Source organism: Malaclemys terrapin, chromosome 2 (assembly GCF_027887155.1).
Source record: "Malaclemys terrapin pileata isolate rMalTer1 chromosome 2, rMalTer1.hap1, whole genome shotgun sequence".
NCBI classification, from domain to species: Eukaryota; Metazoa; Chordata; order Testudines; family Emydidae; genus Malaclemys; species Malaclemys terrapin.
Genome location: NC_071506.1, coordinates 181,763,409 through 181,769,408, shown reverse-complemented (window position 1 = coordinate 181,769,408; position 6,000 = coordinate 181,763,409).

The window sequence follows — 6,000 nt, the reverse complement described above, 5'->3', positions numbered from 1 at the left end:
GATTTTATGAATTTCTAATACATTCTTGATAATTTTACATTTTAAGATCCCTTGAGAACACTGAACATGTTGGATAAATAGCACAATATAATATTTTTTGCCAATCATATTCTCCTACCTGTGCTAGTTTTATTCACGTGTTATTCCTCCCACTAACTCTGTATTCCAAACACTGTTTAAGAGCTTTCCATCAGGTTTATTGCTGTATGTTTATATTATACTCTAAAGTGCTCTGGGGTTCATTGTATAAAGGTCATTAGATGAACTAAACAATTCGATAGACAATAGGAAATTAATGTTTGAAGAACCAAGATACAAACATAGCAAACTAGTAAAAAAAGCTGACATGAATGTAAAATGTAATGAGAACTGAGAATGGCATAGAAGACTAAAGTGATGAAAAGCTGTAGCTTTCGTTGCTGAATATGCATTATTTTGAAGGGGGATATGATTGACAACATAAATATTATATTATGCTATTTTTCCAAAATTTGTTAAGTGTTCCCATGGGGACTTAGAAAGCACAGTGATCCAGAGCATGTTGAAAATTTATAAATTCAGGTAAAATGCACATCTTGCAAAAATATAGAAATAAACAGCAACCAAAGCTCCTTTGAGGTGGAAAAGAGTCCTCACAAGTTTACTCTGAGAAATCAAAAAGCAACTCCAAAAGATTTAGTTTGTACCTGACAGCAGCTAACTCAAGGCAGAAAAATGTTACTAATTATCTCTTAAGATAGATCCCTTCAAAGGCTATTGCTCCATTACATAGAAGAACCTTTCCCAGGAAACCAGTAAAAAGATAATTTAAGCAGAATTATTTACTTCTAAGAGATCTGGCCTTTTTAGGTCAGTATTAATACCATGTTTAAGTTAGCACTTACATAAAATCACTGATTGACAAAATAATTTCCCACTGTAAGGAGAGCCCAGATGCCTTACGGTGTTCTCAAAATAAAAATGTTGACATGGCTTTCAATTTCCTCATTGCTGGGGCAGATTTTGTGGTGCCATACAAGGACCATGACAACACTGCAAATTCCCCCACAAAGGTACATCAGCCCTACGCTGTCCTCTTTGGAAGCCCTGCTCCAGGACGTACCCCAATGATGGACCCATGGGTAGCCTGGGAATAGCTGACATAAATTAGAGAAATGGATACTAGAGAGGGATAGAAAGCATGAGGCCAAAACACAAAAGATACTCAAATACTTACTTTGGTTTAGTCTCAACATAATAATAATAATAATTAATAATAATTAATTAAAAACACAATGATTTGAGAATCAGTTAGATTATATGACTGTACCAGTAACAGGAGAATTTGAAAGAAACATCTAAATTTCTTCTGAGAACCTTCTAAATAACATTTTGATTAAAAAAAATAGAATGATTTAAAATTAATGACAAACATTAAAAGCATTAAAAACTGGCTAACTCATAGGTCTCAAAATGTAATTGTAAGTGTGAAATCATCACCAAGCAAGAGTGTTTCCAGTGGGGTCCCATAAGGATCAGTTCTTGACCCTACACTATTTTACACATTTATTAATAACCTAGAAGTAAACATAAAATCATCACTGATAAGGTTTGCAGATGACACAAAAATGGGGGCTGGTGGTAAATAATGAAGAGGACAAGTCACTGATTCAGAGCAATCTGGATCTCATGGTTAACTGGGAGCAAACAAACTATGTGTTTTAGTACAGATAAATGTAAATGTATACCTCAAGGAACAAAGAAGGCAGGTCATACTTACAGAAAGGGGGGACTCTACCCTGGGAAGCAGTGACTGAAAAAGATTTGGGGGTTGTCGTGGAAAATCAGCTGAACATGAGCTCCCAGTGTGCCACTGTGGCCCAAAAAGCTAATGCAATCCTGGGATGCATAAACAGGAGAAACTTGAGTAGAGAGGTCATTCTATCTTTATAATTGGCACTGGTGCAACCTTGTCACCCCCAGGGTGCAGTCTGGGAGCCATGGAAATCGCTGTGCCCCCTAACCCTCCAGCTGGGCTGGCCCTGCATAAACTGCTTTTTTTGGAGGTACAGCCAGCCTTATCAGGCCCTGTTATCACCCAACATGACAGCAGATGGCACCACAAACCCAAACTGAGCTACCTGAGTGCTTTACCTAAACCACTCAAAGATAGGCAAGAGACAATAGCTAATTTCCCAGCTCCTCCACCTTGAACCCTTGCTGGAGTATAAACCCAGAATTCTACTGTTTTACACTGCACAGTACAAAGTAAGCTCATTAATATGTTCACTTTCCCCTCGATGTGGGAAAGATATTCAACAGCTTTTGTACCCAAAGCTGAGATTTCCCCCAGACACTTGACTTAAAGGCACACCGATTTAGATTAAAATAAAAAACAAGTTTATTAACTACAAAAGATAGATTTTAAGTGATTATAAGGGATAGAAAATAAATCAAAGCAGATTACCTAGCAAATAAACAAAACACAAACTAAACCTAACATACTAGATGGCTTGGATATGAGTTAGCAATTTCTCACAATGGCTGATGATACAATCTAAGCTTTTCCATGGTCCATTGTCTTTGTTGATGGGTCATCTGCACTGTCTAGCTTCTTCATTGTTGTACCTGAAAGGCTAGCTGTGGGTGTTTTCCAGAGTAAGCACAATTGAAATACAGATACATAGTCAATATTAAAAACTTCAGATACAAAAATTATACATGCATACAAATAGGATAATTATATTAATCAAATCATAACTTTTCCAGAGATACCTCACAAGACATATCGTGTACAAATATGCATTATAACTACGTCATAATCATACCATAATGATACCACTATGATGAATATGGGGAGTAGTGTCACAACTGTGTTCAGTTCTGGTGTTCACAATTCAAGAAGGATGTTAATAAATTGGAGAAGATTCAGAACCATGAGAATGATTAAAAGATTAGAAAGCATATCTTATAGTGATAACCTCAAAGAGCACAATCTATTTAGCTTAACAAAAAGAAGGTTAAGGAATGACTTGATTAATCTGTAAGTATTTACATGGGAACAAATATTTAATAATGGTCTCTTCAGTGTAGCAGAGAAAGGTACAATATAATCCAATGGCTGGAAGCTGAAGCTAGACAAATTCCGACTGGAAATAGAGCATAATTTTTTTAACAGTGAGAGTAATGAACCACTGGAACAATTTACCAAGGATTGTGGTGGATTCTCTATCACTGACAATTTTAAAATCAAGACTGGATTTTTTTTCCAAAAGATCTGCTCTAGGAATTATTCTGGGGGAAGTTTTATGGCCCACATTATACAGGAGGTCAGACAAGATGATCACAGTAGTCCCTTCTGGCCTTGAAATCTATGAATAAATAACCACCACCACATTACCTGACAGAACATGAAAACATATTTTTATTATTACTTTCCCCCTCAAACACTCCCATTGGCTTAAGTTTTATCTACTTTTTTAATCCCTTATTAAAATACAGCTGTTGAAGTTTTATGACAAAAAAATCAAGCTGTCTCTTGTTAATTAATACACTACTAGTCATTAAGTAAAAGTGCTAACGTATCAGTTAACATAACATTCAGTGCCGTGCACAACAAGCGTATGTCTACACTGCAACGGAACATCCGCAGCTGGCCCGTGTCAGCTGACTCAGGCTCATGGGCCTTGTGCTACGGAGCTATACAATTGTGGGTCTATAAAACTCCTCGCTCTCCTCGTGGAGTCCCAGAGACCTGGCTCCAGCCCAAGCCTGAATGTCTGCACTGAAATTTTATAGCCTCACAAGCCCGAGTCAGCTGATACAGGCCTGCCAGAGGTGTATTATTGCAGTGTAGACATACCCTAAGACTTTTATTGACTAGAGGAACAGTGTTCTTTAAACACATTTTGAATTAAATTTTTCCTCTGGTTTCTTCGCCCTGTGTTCATTGACAAACTCTGTAGGAACTATTTGGCGAGTGTGTTATGTAAATTCATGTTCTATGGCCTATGCTATACAGGAGGTCAAACTAGATGATCACAATGGTCCTGTCTGATCTTGAATTATAATAGTGCTTGTGTTTCCCTGGTATTCTCCAGTATTCTTTACAAATGAATATGATGTAAAGAAGCTACTCCAATTCCAGGCTCTCTTAAGGACTGAATAAATAATTAGGAAGTAGAACGGTAGAAGGAGGAACACACATTAAATAGATCAATGGGCCTGAGAAATTATAGAAAATTTAGAATAGGATTTTCAAAAGTGCTGAACAATGACTTAATTCTGCTCCCATTGAAGTGAAAGTGAGGGGTGGGGGTGGAAGGGAAGGGGAAAAAAATCTATTTATAGACATGAATGCCCCAATTCAGGAGAGTACTTAAGCACACAGTTAACTTTAAGATACTTAACTTTAAGCATGTGCTCAATTGCTTTCCTAAATTGGGGACTTGTAGAACAGTATTGGAAAACTTATACTTCCATATGGATAGTATTTCAGTTGCTAATGCTGTCACTATAGTACTTTTCACTAATAACAAATTCCTTTAAATTGCGATTGCATTTTTAACAAAAAATAAAACATTTTGGACAGTTGTATGTCTTTGCTTTCAGGCAGCAGATTTCAGTTTTTATGAAACCCAGGGCAAATTACACATAAAGTGCTGATCTCTTACCTATTGAATTATAAGCGAAAACTAGCTGTTCTCAGTAATCTAACTATTGAAGGAAATGAGGAGAGGGAAAAAAAAAACACATTATGGTCTCAACTTGTCCAGACTACTCAGAGAAATACAGACAAATGCTGTCACGATTGCTTACAGTTATCTGTGTCCACATAATTTGCAATGTGTATTTGGTTAACTACAGAAGAAGCTATATGTTAGAATCTGGAATCATATTGTGGGGAGTAAATTCAGAAAGACCATTTTGACCAATGAGTCTGGCCTACATTTTTCAGGACTATGATGTACAGAAGCAAAGTTGAGGTAAAATTAAGAGCTAAGTGCTCAATTGGTCTGAACACAAAACGCTTCACATTCCAGTCACATACATAAAAATAATTGTACACTGAAAGTGAGAATGGTAATAAACATAATTTTATGCCACCTTTCATCTGAACATTTAAAATCATCTAAGAATTATATATTAATCTTTACAACACCTGCAGGAGGTACACTAGGTAAAACATATTGTTCCAGTTTTCAGAATGAGTAAACTGAGACACAACAGTTACAGATTTGCACAAATGTCATGTAGAACCCTGGACTACTAGCAACTTGTCACTCTACTGGCCACTTAACATGACATTTTCTAAAGAGACTAAATGACTTAGGAGCACACATCCTATTGAAAGTCAATGGGACTTGTGCTCCTTTGTCATGTAGCTCTAAGGAAAATTCCATTCTAAATCATTGTTGTGAAATCAGCTGTGGGATTGTTGCTCATGCAAATTCTCATTTGCCCAAACAAATGCAAGATTTGTTTAGCCCTAAACTTACAATATTTTAAAACTTTAAATATGCAAGGCAAGCATTGCAGAGGCCATTGGTGGGACTTTTGTTTATCGGTTTTGATAGTATATTTTCATATTTAAAATTAACATTGCTATATTCACCCTCTTAATATGCATGTTTTTCTTCTTTACATTAATGGGTGTTGCACATGTTTTTGGAGAGGCAAGGAAGATTAACATAAATAATCCCATGAAAGCAAGGCAATTAAAAGTTACGCCTGAAATGAAATTCCATCTTTAACACACTCCATTGTGTATAGATTTAACAGCACAGATGGTTCAGTACTTTAGATCACTTCTTTTCTGGTGTCATCTACAATACTGAATCAAATTTCAATTTTTGGGGAAAAAAGGCAATCTGCCTGTGGTTTTCATTTTTAATTATGTAAAGTATTTTAAGGATGAGTTTCATAGTTAATGTTTTTGATAATTGTCAAAGACAGCTGTTATGATTATATTACAACTTTGGTTCAATAATATTAGTTAGAACTTTTGTTATATAGTACATA